General features: G+C 40.7%; 1 pseudogene; it reads right to left on the bottom strand.

The window, feature by feature from the left end:
- Nucleotides 1-18,126, bottom strand: part of LOC130102001 (cilia- and flagella- associated protein 210-like) — a 65,730-nt pseudogene extending 47,604 nt beyond the window's left edge.
- Between the last annotated feature and the right edge of the window lie 2,389 nt (nt 18,127-20,515).

The following is a 20,515-nucleotide window of genomic DNA, read 5'->3' as shown; positions in this document are numbered from 1 at the left end:
TAGTCAGTGAGAGAGATGCACATGTTGTCACAGAAAGTTCTAGCCATGGACGTGCCGCAGATAGATCGTTCACCCGTCGATCTGGACGAAGACAAAGTTCACCTGTGTGTCGAAGATTGGACAGTGACAATTCAGACTGTGACATTACAGACTGTGATACTTCGGACAGTGAGTGGACGCATTCAAGGTCAAGATCTAATTCGTCGTTCCAAGGTGCCAGAACGCATGAACGACGACATGCTTAAGACAAGATAAAAAAATATCTGAGAAAGTGTTATATCTTTATGGGATATATATATATATATATATATATATATTAGTGCTGGGCAAGTTAACGCGTTATTATCGCGTTAACGCATTTATTAATTAATGCCGACAATTTTTTTATCGCGCGTTAACGCAGTTTTTTTTTATTATTATTATTTTGAAAGTCCGTTGCTCACTGGCTCTGAATACACCCTACAGTCAAACCATGATCACAGGAGGGGTGGGATGTTGGTCAGCCAGCAAATAACCCACCCAAACAAGCAGTGGAGAGGCTTTGGCAGGTTCTCTCAGGTGAACAGAAAGGGAGACAGCGCTCCGCGAGTGAATGACAGGCGCTCCATGGATAGTAACCATGCAACGGCTTCTGTGCGCTACGCAGCTGTAGCCTTTTTAACTTAAATTAAAATTATACATAACTTTACCTGATAGGCCTGCGTTTAGTTCAGCGGGGATGCTCTGCCATGTGAATTCCCTCCTGTTGATGTCCTGATAACTATTTAGATTCTGGAAACTCACAAACAGCGAGCCAAGGATCAGTCTCTCTTCCAATGATTTGTGCTGCACGTCGTGTACAAAAAGTTAGACAATTCAACTTCGGCAACGCGCGGGCGCGTGCGTGAGGCGAGCATGACCGCAACAGTTTCACAGAAACGCACCCGCTTGTCGCTGCACCTGTGCTCGACCACTTCACCTCACTCTAGGCTGATTTATAATTCTGCGTCGGACCTAAGCCGGAGCCTCTACGCTATAGACTACGCGTTGGTTTTCATTTATATATCTGCGTCGTTGTCCGCGTTGACGCGCAATTACACATGCAGAGGGAGAGTGTGAAACCCGGGGAGCGGTTCTAGCAATCACAGCGCTTGCAGTACGCGAAGAATTGACGTTACATTTTTGAAAAGATGCACGTCAGTGTACGCGCGCTACACAGCTACGGCGTGAGTTCGACGCAGAAGTATAAATTGGGCTTTACCTCTGTTTAATGTAATCTTACGTGGGAAACCATGGCATGCCATGACCAAACCTAAGCTGCTATCAGAGAAGTAACGTTGGTCGACTTATATCTGTAGTAGTGATCATGACCCTTTAACTAGACTGTTTCTGCTGCTCCCTGATACAAGATACCTGTTCAGAAAAAAAACAACAAGTAAAATGGACTCTTTTTAACAAGCTAGATAAAAGGTAATGCCCTGGCAGTGGCAAATAGCTTTGTTTAAATATTTGATTTGATTACGTTAATGTTTAAGTTGAGATTTACAAGAAATATTGTATTGATACTGTGTAAAGGCAATACTGCTGGTATAAAAGCACCTTATTTGTTTAAAGTTTTTGCAAACCACATGTTATTGCACTTTTGTAGCAGTACATTTAAATCAAAAGTGCGCAATACACTACTTTAGAATTCATTATTCAATATTGCGCGTAACAATGCGATTAATCGCGATTAATCGCAAGAAAATCATGCGATTAATCGCGATTAAATTTTTTAATCGTTGCCCAGCACTAATATATATATATATATATATATATATATATATATATATATATATATATATATAACACTATAATATTTGTGTGTGAGTGTGCATGCATTTATGTGTGGCTGTGTCTGTAAATATGAGCGTGTAATGGCCCAATTGTTTCTCTCTTTGTGCACATTTAACACATTGTAATATATGTTTTTATATATATATGTGTGTGTATCTAGGTCTGTTTATTGAAAGTAATTCCAATTATTTATATCATTATTCACAGGTAGAACAGCGAGGCAGAGGCAGAACGCATAGAGGTAAGAAAACAAAATATCTGAGAAAGTGTTATATCTTTATGGGATAAAATATATATATATAAACACTATAATATTTGTGTGTGAGTGTGCATGCATTTATGTGTGGCTGTGTCTGTAAATATGAGCGTGTAATGGCCAAATTGTATCTCTCTTTGTGCACATTTACCACATTGTAATATGTATTTATATATGTGTGTGTGTATCTAGGTCTGTTTATTGAAAGTAATTCCAATTACTCATATAATTATTTACAGGTAGAACACAGCGAGGCAGAGGCCGGATGCGTCAAGTACATCAACACGGTGCTGCTGGTGACCAAACAAGGGCCACTGTGAACCATCCTGATCCAGCTGAAGATGATGAACCTGATGATCCTGAGTGGCATGAAATTAACTGGCAGCCAAAAAACATTCCCTTCACTGAGAATCCTGGGCCTATCGGTGATGCTGCTGCTCTTGAGTCAGAACAACCTGTAGACTTTACTGAGTTGTTCATTTCTAATGTACTGAGTCAGAACATTGTTGATCAGACCAACCTGTATGCAGATCAGTGTATTCAGGCTATGGATGACACTTCACAACATGCTAGATATCATGCATGGAAGCCTGTCACAGTTTCAGAAATGAAAACTTTCATGGGGCTCCTTTTTCTCACTGGTATCATTCATAAGCCTGAACTTGATATGTATTAGTGTACAGATGACATGTTAGCTACCCCCTACTTCAACAAGGTCATGCCTCGCAACAGGTTTGAAATCATATGGAGATTTCTTCACTTCAATGATAATACAACAAGGCCAGACAATTGTACTGACAGGCTGTACAAAATCCGCCCTGTCTTGGATCACCTTGTGTCCAAATTCCGCGAAATGTATCAGCCCAAGTCAAACATTTGCATTGATGAGGGGATGTTTCTGTGGCGTGGGCGCCTAGCTTTCAGGGTGTACAATCCCCATAAACCCATCAAATATGGAGTAAAATCCTACATCTTGTGCGATTCTGATACAGGGTACTGTTTTAACATGAAGCCCTATTGTGGGGAAAGCGCTGCCCTGGGAGACACGGTTGTCTCTCTTCTTAATCGCCTAGTAGGTCACGGCTACAGATTGTTTATGGACAACTTATACAACTCTGTACGACTGTGTAAGCGCCTACTTGATATGAAAACCCATGTATGTGGTACAATTAGGAAAAACAGAGGTGAACCGCCGGTCATTCGAGATGTCAGAAATGCTGACCTTAGGATTGGGGAAACAATCATGCGTCACAAAGAAAATGTGATGGTCTTGGCATGGAGAGACAAACAAACAGTGAAAATGGTCACAACATTCCATCAGAACAACATGGAACGTGTTGAGGTATGGCAGAGAGGTCACCAAGAAAAAGTTGCAAAGCAAAAACCAGCATGCATTGTGGAATACAATCATGAAATGAATGGCGTTGACAAACTAGACCAAAACATTGTGTACTACCCTTTTATCAGGAAGTCACACAAGTGGACGAAGAAATTTGTCATGTATCTGTTTCAGATCAGTTTGTTCAACGCTTTTGTCATTTACAAAGCGAAAAACCCACAGGGTAATTGTAACACTCTTCTCTCATTCATCCAGAGTGTTATAAAATCATGGACCAGCCAACAGTATGCTGGTGGTGGGGAGGAAAGTGTTGAGCCCCCAACTGAAACCACTCCAAGAGCACCATACAACACTGACCCAACCAACCGGCTGAATGTCAGTTTTGCTGTTCATGAACTTGTTCCAATCCTGCCCACTCCCAAAAAGCAACACCCAACCAGAGGATGCAGAGTTTGTGTACGTAAGGGGTTGCGGAAGGAGACCTCGTTCTACTGCAAAAGTTGTGGTGTCCCCTTACATCCTGGGAAATGTTACTCCGTGTACCACTCAAAAGCAAATTACACTGCCTAAATTTGATATATTTTACATTTATTTATAAATTTAATTTATTTTGGAAGGTTTTATATATGAAGGAAACGACATCTGAATGTATTCTGCTTGAAAATGCACTTGTTTGATAAAAATGCCTTTTTCTCAGCTTTTTGTCAAAAATGTTGTGTTTTTGACAAAACCTATAGCATCTTCATATATTTGTCACGAGTCTATGATGGAGGACTCAAATGCAGAAATGTGTTAACAGGTTTTATTGAAAGACAGTAGACAAGACGAGAGATGGTGGTGGGTGAGGAGGTGAATAGTCCAAACAGTAGGCAGGGATGAGGCACAAAGACAGGCAGGCTGAGAGAGCGCTGAATCCAACCCAGGATGATAGTAGGAGGGAGGGTAGACACAGAAGGCCAGCAAGAGACTGTCTTGCTGCTTGGCTGATGGTATAAGCGGCCAGGGAAGCTCAGCTTGGAGGTAGTGATGTTACATCTGACACCGACGCTCCGAAGCTTGCTTCAAACTCGAACGGACCTTGCAATGAACCACTGCTTCGGAGCTTGTATCATTACGTCACTAGTCACGTGAAAATGACGTCTGAAGCAAACACACTGGTTCACTCCTGTAGTGAACCACCCGACTGCTTTGACAGCCCATCCAGTGTTGACAGGTTTGAAACCTGGCGGCTGTGAAGCCACAAAGCAATATCCTCATTTATACCAGCTTTCTAAACTGTTTTTGTGTACTTCTGCATCTGTTCCATGCGAGAGGATATTCTCTAAAGCTGGTGAAATTGTTTAAAAAAAGAAAAGAAATCGCCTTTCACCAAACACCGTGGAGAAAATAATATTTCTGAATAAAAACCATACCATTTAATGAACACTTTGTCTAAGCCTTCTGCATGATGTACCCAAAGCACATCCTCTGCCACGTTTATTTTTATTTATTTTATTAATTGGAGAACATATGAACATTGTGACATAAAAACATGCATCAAAGACACAGAAACTTCAAAAACCCTCTGCTATATTAGGCTATAGTATAGTCTACAACCAGTTACACAAGCACATCCTTTTCAACATAAACAAATATTAGTCCCACCAGTTAACAAGTTATAGAGCTCTGCTTCCCACAGCTAAACAAGATAAAGCTTTCACACATGATACTGCCCTGCTAAAAAAAAAAAAAAAACTATAGAAACCATCACAGAAATTTTATTGGATTTAATGGTTTTCATGGGAATTTTATTGGTTGTAATGGGAATTATAGTGGTCTTTGTGGGTCTCTACTGATATGTGTTGGGTTCTATTGGTGGGGGCATTAAATCCTAATGGAATATGTGCCAAAAAATAATTCTGTAGGGGTTTAAATGGTAAAAGCCAATGGTTCCTATTGGTATTTTAATAGAAACCATTAGAATTTCTGTGATGGTTTCCAACTTTTTTTAAGCTGGTCTGATCTTCTGTCCTTGTCTAAAGAAATAATTACACACACACATCATGCTTAATGTTTTATTATCAAGGTGAACACATGAAATTCATCAGTATCTGTAAAATTCACCTAAATAAATGAGTTTCACAGCACTAACACTGTTTCAGCTTTGATCGCCTCGGTAAATACGTAATAAACGGGGCGTTAACATATAATCCTACTTGCATTTGATGGTTGTCAGCTTTGTTGCATTACATTTACTTCACCAGGAGATGGTGCTGCAATTTCTCTCTGAATGAAGCTTCGAATAATGAACTATTTTCGACACGATTGTATCAGAAAGCAATAATGCTTCGAAACGCTTCATTTGGTCATCACTACTTGGAGGACAAACTAGGGAAGACAAAAGTCACAGCAAGCACAAGAAACGACGAGACTAGATGAGGAGATTTAAGTTAGCTCTGACTAGAAATTACTAGACTGTCAAACAAACAATGTAGCACAACGTCTATACAGAAGAACAACATCTAACTAACTGGCAACACATGAGGGCAAGAGAACACATATAAAGGGAGCTAAGAACAAGAGGAACAGGTGAGCACACTCAGACAAGGAACAGGTGACCACACTCAGATAAACGAGGACTCAAACAAGGGAGCAGAGAACATGAGGAACAGGTGACAACACTCAGACAAACGAGGACTCAACTAGACAAGAGGGTGTGGTACAGGGAAACAAGGAGGCAGGAACAGAGGAGCACATGGCCAACACAAACAAAACCATATGTTAAAGCACAACACAAACATAGAGACATGAAACAAAGACAACACAGACAAAGCTGCCAGAGCAAGACCCTGACAATATTCATAGAAGAAAATATTCTGCGGGCCATTAAAGTTTAGCGAAAATAGTCAAAAACCCTGGCGGTGGCTGGCAACTTTTTTTAAAAATGCTGGCGGGGAAAGAGTTAATAAAGAGTTGACTATTTAATGGGATGACCTAACTTTTTCACATGACCGGGGGTTATGAATCTATATCATTATATGATGAGAACAATAGTTTGAACTAAATGTCTTGAAAGGGTTTAATTTTAAATGCTGTGTTGAAATTATGAATATAAGTGTTTCTTTGTTGTGACTGATGGCTTCCGGTTTTCTGAGAACGATTTTATTGGTTGTTGATTGTTTTACGTCACTATGACTACGCTAGGACTTGCGATAATATCAAACATGTTTAATATGCAACATGACATCATGACTTTGCGTAAACATACACGCCACTTCAAGTGGCGTGTTATCTATACGCATTTTGAGATATCCGCGTGTATGTCCACGCCGAAATCTTTTGCGTGTATGTGTACGCCGTTAAATGTCCGAGTGATTCCGCGTGTATGTGTACGCCGTTAAATGTCCGAGCGAAACGAAGCAAAATCTATATCTACATCTGTGGAGCGATATTTCTTTTCCTAGGATGGTAGGAGAAGACTCATAAATGGTATTAACCCCAGTGACGGGTAGGTTTAGGGACGGGGTTGGGGTAGGTCATATATTTATATATACATAATACAGTAATGTAACGTTAAGTCAAAGGCGTTGATAAACACGCTGAAAAGCGATTATGCGTGTTGATAGCACGCCAAAAATGGAAATACGAATTGGCGTGTCATACATACGCCATTTCATGAGATCAGTCTGTAATATGAAAGACTAGAGAAAGACTGGCATAAATCGGGTCGCCGACTGCAGATTATCACCTCACATTTAACGATCGAGACGACGGGAGCGCGCCGAGACTCCAGTAAGATTCCTAAAGACTGCCGGTCTTTAGTCTGGGACTGTGAAAATCCTTTGGTGTACGCCCGGCATAAGAAGTACGGAGCCCCGCACAATAAGACAGCTACAAATGCAGTAACTCCAGTGCGATGCTGTCACTCACAGCTATGGTGTTGGGTTTGACGAGCTCTTTAGAGCGCATGTGCAGCGCCTCCCGCTGTTCAGCCGCTGCTATGACACTTCTGCTGTGACGATTCACTCCGTTCACACTGTCCTGCATGCGCTGCCAATCAGATTTGGACAAAACTAGGTCTGCTTCGTGTTTCTCCATCTCCCAACTCACAACTGTATGTATTAGACAACAAATTTCCAAGTTATTATATAAGCCATTCCTGATAAGCTGGAGTCGATGGTTGCGGTCAACACCTCTCATATTGCCGGATTGAGAGAAAAGCTTAATGCCGTGTGTGATGATGTGAATGAGGTGAAGACCAAAGTTTCCCAAGTCGAGTCATCACTGTTGAAAGAGAACAATCGGATCGGCGCATTGGAGTCACGCATCACTGAATTGGAGCGGTATTCCAGACGTTGGAATTTGAAATTACACTGCCTGTCAGAAAATATCGATGAAAAAAATGTAAGGAGAGAAGTGGTTGGCATTTGTCAGAAATTACTGCCAGAGCATCGTGTTGGTGTGAAGAAAATTCTGCTCGCGGTGTAATCATCCAGTTCTCTTCGCGTATACACAGAGCAGCAGTACGGGCGGCAGCCAAAAACTCCGCTTATCTACGGGAAAATGGTCTGCGTTTTAGAGAGGATCTTTGCAAGGCCGACAGAGATGGTAGAATGAAGTTGTGGCCGTTAGTCGACGAGGCACGGAAAGCAGGAAAGGTTGCCTACTTTGTAGCTGGTCGGGCCTTCGTGGAGAAAAAAGAGATCTTTCCGCCAAGCTGAGTTCTCTCAACTTTGAGATAAGGTGTTCTGTTTACATGCTTGTTAAAAAATAAATTAATTTGTTTTTCATCGCCACTTGTTTTTTTCCTAGCTATTGTTCATATTTTGTCCGGTTATACCTACGTCTTTAAAGTCTTTAACTTTAATTTCACTCAATGCAAAGAATCAAAATAGCCTTACCTTGTGTCAAATAGTAAACTGAGCAACAGGAGAACTGGATATTAATTTAAAAACCGCTTGCACGCTCTTGCCGTATCTACGGACTGACCGCTTGTTCTTTAGGAGCGGGTAGATGTTTCTCCCTGCCTTCTCGGCTGTTTCGATGACTTGATTGGCGTATTTCTGGAACTGGGTTTTCCTTCTCAACAATGAGAGCGGTGTTCTTTGCCACAAAGTCTTTCAGTTCTTTTTTCGCACGACGATTTGTGGTCTAATAACGTAAGACACGAACATGGAGGCCTTTCACTCTGTCGGTCTGGTATACTGCTTGGTTTCTGCTTTCTCAATGGCCTCCTTTCGTATCTGGGCCTGGTATTTCTCTTCTTCTATGTCGAGACGTTTCTTCTCCTCTTCTTCGATCGCCTTCAGCTTGCTGTGGACGCCAGCAGCGTAGGCGCCGGTGCCGTACTTTTGCAATCAGGCGTAGACAATGTAAACCATCCTGTGAGTTTCTTCTCTAAGAAATGTAATTCTGCCAAGCGAAAGTACTCCACTATCAAGCAAGAGACTTTGGCTTTAGTCCTGGCTATTCAACACTTCGAAAGTGTATTTAGGTTCTACGGTACATCCAGTTAAGGTCTATACTGACCATGACCCACTCAAATTCCTCAGTCGCATGTACAATTCAAATCGTAGGTTAATGCGCTGATTGCTTCAACCTTTTAACCTCCAAATTGTGCATGTCCGGGGAATAGACAATATTATCGCAGATGCGTTGTCTAGGGTGGATGCTTAATAGTATTTTTTTTTTAAATTACTTGGAAAAAAACAAAAACGTTTTGTTTATTGTGAAAATGAACTTGCATGTGTCCTTATTTACTGAATATGGTCTATACATTTAGGTTATAGTTAATAATAATAAAACAACACTATATGTATATATACACTCACCGGCCACTTTATTAGGTACCCCATGCTAGTAACGGGTTGGACCCCCTTTTGCCTTCAGAACTGCCTCAATTCTTCGTGGCATAGATTCAACAAGGTGCTGGAAGCATTCCTCAGGGAGTTTGGTCCATATTGACATGATGGCATCACACAGTTGCCGCAGATTTGTCGGCTGCACATCCATGATGCGAATCTCCCGTTCCACCACATCCCAAAGATGCTCTATTGGGTTGAGATCTGGTGACTGTGGAGGCCATTTTAGTACAGTGAAACTCATTGTCATGTTCAAGAAACCAATTTGAAATGATTAGAGCTTTGTGACATGGTGGAAGTAGCCATCAGAGGATGGGTACATGGTGGCCATAAAGGGATGGACATGGTCAGAAACAATGCTCAGGTAGGCCGTGGCATTTAAACGATGCCCAATTGGCACTAAGGGGCCTAAAGTGTGCCAGGAAAACATCCCCCACACCATTACACCACCACCACCAGCCTGCACAGTGGTAACAAGGCATGATGGTTCCATGTTCTCATTCTGTTTACGCCAAATTCTGACTCTAACATCTGAATGTCTCAACAGAAATCGAGACTCATCAGACCAGGCAACATTTTTCCAGTCTTCAACTGTTCAATTTTGGTGAGCTCTTGCAAATTGTAGCCTCTTTTTCCTATTTGTAGTGGAGATGAGTGGTACCCGGTGGAGTCTTCTGCTGTAGTAGCCCATCCGCCTCAAGGTTGTGCGTGTTGTGGCTCACAAATGCTTTGCTGCATACCTCGGTTGTAACGAGTGGTTATTTCAGTCACTGTTGCCCTTCTATCAGCTCGAACCAGTCTGGCCATTCTCCTCTGACCTCTGGCATCAACAAGGCATTTCCGCCCACAGAACTGCCGCTCACTGGATGTTTTTTCTTTTTCGGACCATTCTCTGTAAACCCTAGAGATGGTTGTGCGTGAAAATCCCAGTAGATTAGCAGTTTCTGAAATACTCAGACCAGCCCTTCTGGCACCAACAATCATGCCACGTTCAAAGTCACTCAAATCACCTTTCTTCCCCATACTGATGCTCGGTTTGAACTGCAGGAGATTGTCTTGACCATGTCTACATGCCTAAATGCACTGAGTTGCCGCCATGTGATTGGCTGCTTAGAAATTAAGTGTTAACGAGCAGTTGGACAGTTGTACCTAATAAAGTGGCCGGTGAGTGTATATATATATATTGTTTTGGGATTTATTTTAATTTATTGGGCTTGCTAACCTAATGTAAGTCTGTAGCAATACTAGGTATTGCGTCGCGCATAGTTGCGATTTGCCTGTGACTTAACCATATACGCCAAAATAATACATTCCTGTGTAATTCTAACTTCTTTTCGCATGCAGATACGCCTTGAACGAGGTAGTGATTATTTGTAGCTGGAACTCTATTGTCTGGGTTGGCTCAAACATTGAGCTGAAACACAGAATTCGTGAGTAAAAATGAGTGTTCTCATGTTCCAGGTATGGCGACAGGTCACCATTTCGGGGTGGGGGTATTACGTCCCCCAGCTCTGGTGTTTGTTCCTATACATGTGTTTGAGCGCAATGTCTCTTCCCCAATTACAGATGAGCCACACCTGAGCGAAGCCTACTTGCGCTATAAAAGGCTCCTGGGACCACACCTGAGCGCGCACACAGAGCCTGAGAACAGAGTCGATGCACAGCCGTGCTTTCTGTCTTTTGAGTGACTACCGTCCAGCCGTCCACCCGGCAGTAGAAGGCGTTCCGCCTTTGTATTTTTTTTTTTGTTAACCTACCTATTATTTGATAACCCTTCTGTTAAATAAACATACCCCTACTTTTGATACGAGCTGATCTGTGTGCGTCTCTCCTTTATGTTAAGGGTGGTGTCCGTCTGCCCGTAACACCAAGTTATTAAAAAAACCTCTGATTATTATACATTATTTTCAGATATTTTGTAGTGCAGTATTTTTTGTTTTTGTTTTTTTATTGAAGGAAAAGGAAAACAATACAACAATAACACAAAACAGAATTTCCATTCACAGATACAATTTATCCTTTCCCCCCTTTTTTGTTTTTTCCACCCACTTTTTAAACATATATGTACATGTACACGGACACATATACACATTACAGAAAAAATAATAAATAAATAAAAATAAATAAATAAATAAAACACTCTAATAAGAATTATTAGAAATAAGTAAATTAGATCACAGAGTGTCGTGTTAGAAATAATAAACAACCCCCCACCCACTCAGCTCACCATGACCAACACACATATTACTGGTTAATTATGCAATACAAACAGTACAATAATAACAGGCACACATTCAATTGGGTAGTACCTTTAAATTTGTGAAATAGGAAATAAAGGGTTGCCATTTAAGGAAAAATTTGACTGTACATCCTCTCAATGTATATTTAATTTTCTCAAGTTTAAAAAAAATACATGATGTCTCTGAGCCAACGGGAGATAGAAGGATATTTAGCAGACTTCCAATGTAGCAATAAGGAGCGTCTTGCTAGTAAGGATGTGAAAGCTATGATGTCCTTTTGTGTACGGTTAAGTGCCATTGAGGGGTCAGGAATCCCAAATATAGCAATCAGAGGACAAGGTTGGAGATTTACCCCAAGAACAGAGGACATAATATTAAAATAAGCCACCCAGAAATCTACCAAATCAGGACAAAAAAAAAAAACATGTGGCTAAGATGACAAGGGGAGCCATGGCATTTATCACATTTGTCTTCCACTTCCGGATATATTTCAGATAGTCTAAGCTTAGAGAAATGTACCCTATGTAAAACCTTGAATTGAATAAGTCCAAGACGAGCACAAGAGGTGGTAGAACGTATCCTCTCTATGGCCTGTTCCCAAGACTCCTCCTGTATTTGTATTCCCAGTTCCCTTTCCCATGTACCCTTAAGTTTGTCATTTGAATGGTCGCTAAAAGCTAAGATAATGTCATATAGCTTTGAAATGATTCCCCTGTGATGAGGGACAAATGAAAGCATGGTTTCCCACCGATGCACTGGAGGTAAAGAAGGGAAATTAGGGACACACTTAGCCACAAAGTTGCGAGTTTGAAAATAGCGAAACAGATGAGTAACAGGGAGTTCAAAGCGAGATGACAGATTGGTAAAGCTATCAAAGACACCATCTACATATAAATCTCTGAATTGCAAAACACCCTTGTCATACCACAGTGAAAATGTCGAGTCCGAAAGTGATGGAGGAAATAAATGGTTGTTATTGATAGGACCCAAGGAAGATGCATCTACAAATTTAAAGTGTCGTCTAAATTGATACCAGATTTTGAGTGTGTTAAGAACCACTTGATTATCAGTGTATAGAGAAGGTTTCGTAGGTAAAGAGGAATAAAGTAGAGCAGGTATAGAAGATCCCCTAGAGGAGGATAGTTCTAGTTTACACCAAGAGGATCCAGGGGATTTTAACCAGTAGCAAAGTTTATGGATGTGAGCCGCCCAATAGTAAGTTAAAAAATTAGGTAATGCCAGTCCTCCATTAAGTCTGCATCTCTGCAGTAGAGTTTTACGAATCCTAGGTGATTTTCCGCCCCAAATAAAAGAACAAATTATCTTATCAAATGAGTCAAAGAAATGTTTTGGCAGAAAAAGAGGAATTGACTGGAATAAAAAAAGAAATTTCGGTAAAATATTAATTTTAACAACATTAATCTTGCCGATTAGTGAAAGGGGGAGGTTACCCCATCTTTGAATATTAGATGTAATCCTAGAGATAAGGGGAGTGAAATTCGCAGACGCAAGGCTAGATAAAGAACGAGTCACGTTAACACCTAGGTATTTGAACCCTGATGGACTAAATCGAAAAGGCAAATCTGACTGTTGCAACTGACATGCTGCAGTATTAATGGGAAAACACTCACTTTTCTCCAAATTTAATTTGTAACCTGAAAAAGCGCTGAAGTTCTCCAGAATACCCAAAACCGCAGGGATGGAAAGTGTAGGATCAGTTATATACAATAACAAATCATCCGCATAAAGTGATAATTTATTTTCGAATCCATTACGGGTGATACCTTTGAATAAAGGGGAAGATCTTAATGTAATTGACAGAGGCTCGATAGCAATAGCAAAGAGCAAAGGTGATAAAGGACAACCTTGGCGAGTTCCACGTCCAAGGGCAAAATAATCAGAATAAACATCATTAGTATGAACACTAGCCTTGGGGGATGAGTAAAGGAGGCGAATCCAAGAAATACATTTTTCACCAAATCCAAATTTTTTCAGAACTGCAAACAAGTATTCCCACTCTACCCTATCGAATGCCTTTTCTGCGTCTAAAGAAATCACAAGCTCAGGAAGTTCAGCCGAGTGTTTTGAGTAAATTATATTGAAAAGTGTACGGGTATTAAAAAACAGTTGACGTCCCTTTATAAAACCATTTTGCTCATCAGATATAATATGAGGAAGCACATTCTCTAAGCGGGATGCAATTACTTTAGCCAATACCTTGACGTCAGCATTAAGCAAAGACAATGGTCTGTAAGACCCACAGGAGGTCGAATCTTTGTCCTTTTTGAGAAGGAGAGCGATAGTGGCTTGTGTCAAGGTTGGTGGTAATGAACCACTTTCTAGGGATTCATTGAATACGGATAAAAGTAACGGTGCTAATTTGTCAATAAATGTTTTTAAAAATTCAATCGGAAACCCATCGGGGCTTTATTAGATTGCATAGCATTAATTGCTATTAATACTTCTTCAAGAGAGAGTGGAGAGTCCATTTGCGTGGCAGTATTTGTATCAATGACAGGGTTCGAAAGATTCTGAAGAAATGTATTCATTTTAGTGTTGTCAGTAGGAAATTCAGATTTATATAATAAAGAGTAAAATGATTTAAAAATAGCATTAATTTCCAAGGGGTCTGTAGTAATAGTGTCATACGTGTTTTTAATAGTAGGTATCAGACGGGAAGTGGCCTGCCGTCGTAACTGATGTGCCAGTAAACGACTTGCCTTGTCGCCATATTCGTAGTATGAGCCACGGCTGCGTAATAGCAAGCGCTCTGCCTCTTTAGTTGAGATGAGATCAAATTCTGCTTGCAGATCAAGACGCTGCTTAAGAAGTTCTGGAGAAGGGTTCAGCGCGAATCTTTGATCAAGGTCCCCAATCACAGATGTAAGTGCATTAAGCCTGGCATTAATCTTTTTATTAGAAAGAGCAGAATAAGAAATAATTTGACCTCTCAGGTAACATTTAAGTGTCTCCCACAGCAATGAATATGAAGATGAGTCATTATGATTGAAAGACAAGAACTCATCAATAGAGTTTGAAATGAATTTGCAGAATTCTTGGTCTGCCAAAAGGAGAGAGTTAAATCTCCAAAGTGGTGGGCTACGTTTATAGGTAGAAAGTTGAATATCTAATAGTAAAGGTGAGTGGTCAGAGATTACAATACCTAAATAGTCCGAAGAATTAACACATTAATTAAGCGTACGGTCAATAAAAAAATAATCAATCCTAGAATATGAATGGTGCACCTGGGAAAAGAAAGAGAATTTTTTAATAGAGGGGTTACGAGATCTCCATGGATCAATAAGACCATACTGTTTCATAAAATCAGAGAAAGTTTTAGACATAGCAGATTGAGATAGATTTCGAGGATTAGACCGATCTAAGATTGGGTCGAAAACACAATTTAAATCCCCACCGAAAATCAGCAGGTGTGTATTCAAGAAGGGGATGTTACTCAGCAATCTGTTAGCGAATTCAACATCATCGAAGTTCGGGGCATATACATTCACCAACAAAACCTTTTTTTGCATCAGGGTACCAGCAACCATGAGGTATCTGCCATTCCTATCAGCAATAACGTCAGTGGATGAGAACTGGACTTTTTTGTTAATTAGAATAGCGACTCCCCTAGCTTTTGAATTCAAGTTTGAGTGAAAGACTTGACCTACACAAGGGCAATCTAACCTAACATGGTCTTTAACACTTAATTTTAGCATTTACTCTCCCTTTTGAGTGTCATTGCAAAGCATGCTGGGAAATAAAAATCCCAGCCCAGTTTCAGTTAAATTTAAGTTTGTCAAAATTAAAAGAAACAAGTTCATAGAACTGAAAACAACGAAACAATTCAACTTACTTAAAATGTGTCAGTTTTGTGAACTCAAAAGAAAAAATAAATGTTAAAATATTCATAAAATTGTAAGTATCGTATATTAATTTGATGGAACTAATTTGTATAATGTGAGTTGGCCCTACTCAAAACAATGGATTATTTTGAGCGTTAGGGTTTACAGTGTTAGGAAGCTAAAAATAAAAATATTAGATGAGAAACTTTAACCTTGAACTTAGAAATGTTGCCTTGGCAAGTAATTGAAATAACATTTCACTTTGTAAGTTGAAGTACTAAAATTACTAAAACTGAAGTAAATATAAAATAAAACTCAAAAGAAATCAAATTAAAAAACAGGTGGAAAAATGACAAAAGCACACAATTCTGAAAATAATAATAAAAGGTCATTCAAAACATTGCTAAATACTGTATATTATAAATAATACTAAAATATCACTGGAAGCCCATGATCTCTAGAGATTCACAGTTTTAAAGTAACAACAATGCCTAAAATGCGCCCAAAGTTATTTTATCAGTTGTCTAAGCATTTAATATATAAATGTTAGTATGGGTTGGAAGTGTTTAACATAATTAATCAGCATGCTGTGTGTTTGATGCGTGTTAGCCCTCATAAATGTGCAAAAATGCTCCTGAAAATAAAGAAGTTAATTTCTGACACTAATGAGTGTGATTAATATCCACCACAGGACGCATTTCCATTGTCTTATGTACAATACCTAAATGTACAATACCTAAATGTTTCCTCCTATTTTTCTCTCCTCATTCTCGTCACTTTTTCGCTCTGGCTGGCGATCTGCTTTCTCTTCTCCTCCTCTTCCTCTTGCCTCCGAGCCTCCGCTGCTTTTGTCAGCTCTCTGTTGGTCAAATGGTCCTGATGGAAGACAGAAGAAGGGATTTCAAAACCGCATCTGATTCGATCTGCTTTTACAGTGTGAATGTTGTCCAACAACCGGCTTACACGAAAAGCATTCATTCTTTTTCTCTTCACTTCTCGATTCTGGCGCTCTTTGATGGCCTGTTCCCTCAGATGAAGATCTCGGAGTTGCTTCATCTCTTCAGCCTCCCTTCTCCTCTCCTGCTCCTTCTTCATGTCATGCTCCTTAACCCTAATAAAGGAGGAAACGTCAGACACATTGACACATTAAGGTGATTCCCAGCTAACAGGGAATGTTCTCAGAACTTTAGATACGGTTCTCTCAAAGTTACGAACAAACGTTCTTCTAGTAACATTATGTTTGTTCAAAGTTATCTGGTCTTTAATCATGTTCTCAAAACATTAACACAAAACAGAACTTATACATAATTCGTGGAGTGTTTTTTTTAACAGAAAAAGTAACAACATTAACATAACACTACTTTCCATTAAACTAACTGAGTAATACAATTAGTTAATTTTAACGTAACACAATATTGTAATGTATTACTTTTAAAAGTAACTTTCCCCAACACTGTTCAAAAGTAACATTCCCACAGTGTTTGAAGAATAAAAATAAATAAAAACATTTTAAATGTTGTTGACACTTTGAACGTTTAGGGAACATTCAGAAATAACATTTATATCTTAATTGGAACGTTATCAAAAAGTCCTTAGAGCATATTTGTGTTAGCTGTGTATGCACTGAAGCATAAATGCACTTTAATTTCTCCTTACTGTAGTTTCAAGCACTCAGAAATGGCCAGTTGGTCTCGTTTTCTCTGCAGTGCTTTCTGTCGCTCCTGCTGGACCGCCTGCTCTTCTCTGCAAGCCATTCGGGCCAAGATCTCTCTGTCCACGGCTCTGCTGGCGTTCTGCCTCATGCGCTTGAGCTCGATCTGAGCCTCTCTTTCCTTCAGGACCTCCGCCAGCCTCAGAGCGCTCTAGAACAACAAGAGGATCGTTTCTACTAACATTTCACCACAGAAAAACACTTGTGGTCTAATAACGTAAGACACACACATGGAGGCCTTTGACTCTGTCCGTCTGGTGGTACTGCTGGGTTTTAGTTTCCTCAATTATCTCCTTTCGTATCTGGGCCTGATATCTTGCTGCTTCCAAGTCGATACGTTTCTTCTCCTCCTCTTCCATCGCCTCTCGAATGGATTTCGCCTCCAGTTTTTTCCGTCGTTCTCCCTGTAAGGACAAAATCAGATTTGTTTGTTGTACTTTGTTACTGTAAACATCAAGTCTCATATTATAACCCTCAGAGACCCAGGTATTCTTTTATTTATTTATTTTTAATGAAGAAAAACTAAAATATCACATCAAGATGACATTCAAATTACAATTTAACAATATACCAAATTGTAACAAACTTAGTATTATAATAGGGGCACAGACACAAAAAGAAAATTAGACAGCGAGAAGTCTAAATAAGGCTATATAAAAACAATAAAAGTGTCTGACAATGTTTCTATAGACAGACGTCTTTACTTTAATAATCATAATAATTTATAATTTAAATAAATTATTCTTATTTCTTAATAAAGACTCATAAAAAGGCCTATTTTCTTCCTTAAAAAGTGATTAGGTCATTAAAAAGCATGATGTTTACGCATATATAGTTTTAGGAAGTACGGAGCCCCGCACAATAAGAGAGCTACAAATGCAGTAACTCCAGTGCGATGCTGTCACTCACAGCTATGGTGTTGGGCCAGTGTTTGACGAGCTCTTTAGAGCGCATGTGCAGCGCCTCCCGCTGTTCAGCCGCTGCTATTACACTTCTGCTGTGACGATTCACTCCGTTCACACGGTCCTGGACGCGCTGCCATTCAGATCTGGACAACACTAGGTCTGCTTCGGGTTTTTCCATCTCCCAACTCCCAACTGTATGCATTAGACAACATATTTCCAAGTTATTATAAAAGCCATTCCACCGAAAGGGTGACATTTCTGTCCCCAGGTCATTATATGTATAAAATTGCATGAAAATTAACTCTAAAATACATTTTATTATTAAGCAAAATGTCCTGCACACTAAGCTAACTACAAATTTAAAATGTATAATTAAAAACATAAATAAAAACTACATAGAACACTAAAAAATAGCATTTTCTGCATGACCCCACTCTCTATCTCTAAACTTTACCATGAAATATAATGATTAAAATCTATCAGAAATCAGATTTTTTTTGCATTGTTGTTTGACTTTATATCCAATCTATGTTTTTAAATATTTTATCTAATATTTTAGATAAAATACATATTTTAGTCGTGTCCCCGGGTTTTCACTCAGTCCTGTTTTAAACCGAAATTTAAAAAGCAAACATAAGTTCACAATAAAACGAAATAAGCCACAACACAACAGAAATAAGCCACAACACAACAGAAATAAGCCACAACACAACAGAAATAAATGAGTTTCGGTAACAGGTAAGAGAAAACGTCTCAGGTTACTACTGTAACCATAGTTCCCTGAGAAAGGGAACGAGACGATGCGTCACTTGACGCCTTGGGAACGCCCCCAGCGTGAATGCGTCTGAGCATCAATGTCAACTAGTCCAATGGAAAGAATGAGCGTCACGGGCGGGTGACGTCATGACCAGGAAGGGATAAAGGCTCACCCGGTGAAACGCGGCATTAGCTTCAAAAAGTCGAAGCAAGCCGATCACAGGGAAGCAGGAAGTATGGCAGGGTGACGCATCGTCTCGTTCCCTTTCTCAGGGAACTATGGTTACAGTAGTAACCTGAGACGTTCCCTTTCGAGGGAACTCGCGATGCGTCACTTGACGCCTTGGGAACGAGAATACCCAAAACGCCAGAATTCCAAGTACCTGAGTGTCAGTCTGTTGGAACTAAGCACTAAGCACCTGAGAACCTGGGGCAGCATCCAGGTCCAAACTGTAAAACCTGACGAATGTGAGCGGTGAAGACCAGCCTGCCGCATCACAAACGTCTTGGAGAGAAACCCCAAATAACAAGGCTTTAGAGGCCGCCATACCCCTCGTTGAGTGAGCTCTGACCACCAAGGGACACGGATGGTCAGAGTACTCGTATGCAAGTGAAATAGCCTCGACTATCCACTTACTAACCGTCTGTTTAGAAGCAGGAAGACCCTTCTTAGGTGATCCAAAGCAAATAAATAACTGGTCGGACTTCCTCATTGAAGATGTCCGATGAACATAAGTATCCAGTGCTCGCACTGGACACAAGAGGTTCAGCCTTTCCTGGTCCGCAGATGTAAAAGGAGGACAGAAACCTGCAGCACAATAGGCCTCGGAATAATGGTAGGCACCTTTGGAACATATCCATGTTTCGGGTAAGAATGCCTTGGCCATCCCCGGTGCACTCAAGGCAGGTGGGGACCGAAAGGGCCTGAAGGTCTGACTCTAATAGGGACGAAATAGCTAGCAGAAAATAGTCTTAAAAGAAAGGAACTTCTCTGAGACCAAATCTAAGGGCTCGAAGGGAGCCCCAGATAGGCCTTCTAGAACTATTGCAAGGTCCCAAGCCAGCACCCTAGTGCAAGTTGGAGGCCTCAGCCTCAAAGTGCCACGAAGGAAACGAGTGATCAGGGGGTCTCGACCCAAAAATGTACTACCCACCAGGGCGTGGAAAGCCGCAATGGCCGCCACGTATACCTTAAGCGTGGAAGGACATAGACCTGATACAAAGCGTTCTTGCAGAAACTCGAATACTGTGTTTACTGAACAGTTAACCGGATCCCACTGACGCTGGTAACACCAAGAAGTGAAAAACTCTCGAAATAGTGAATATAGTTTCCTCGTAGCGGGAGCTCTGGAGCTTAGAATGGTCTCAACAACCTCGGTTGAGAGACCACTCTCTATGAGTTGGGCCCCCTCAGAGGCCAAACCCACAGTTTCCAAATCCCCTGCCGGGGGTGCAATATTGCATCCCCTGCCTGAGACGGAAGGTCTCTCCTGATCGGGACCTCCAAGGGAGGTCCGTCGAGGAGAAAAATTAGGTCCGCAAACCACATTCAGCTCGGCCAGGGTGGTGCTACTAAATAGGCTTATTCCATCCTGGCGGAATCACTCCAGAACTCCTGGGAGCAGAGCAACAGGGGGAAATGCGTACAGACGTAGCCTCAGCCACGTCTGCACCATAGCAACCAGCCCCGTGGGGACTGGTTGAGTGAGGGATAACCAGAGTGGACAGTGCGTCGTATGCTGAGACGAGAACAAATCCACTTCTGCCTGGCCATAAAACTCCCATATTTGCTCCACCGCCTCGGGGTGGAG

Source organism: Rhinichthys klamathensis, unplaced genomic scaffold (genome assembly GCF_029890125.1).
Source record: "Rhinichthys klamathensis goyatoka isolate OS25496 unplaced genomic scaffold, OSU_Roscu_1.1 h1tg000264l_1, whole genome shotgun sequence".
Classification (NCBI taxonomy): domain Eukaryota; kingdom Metazoa; phylum Chordata; class Actinopteri; order Cypriniformes; family Leuciscidae; genus Rhinichthys; species Rhinichthys klamathensis.
Note: the sequence above shows the minus strand (reverse complement) of the source record. Positions and strands in the feature narration are given on the sequence as shown.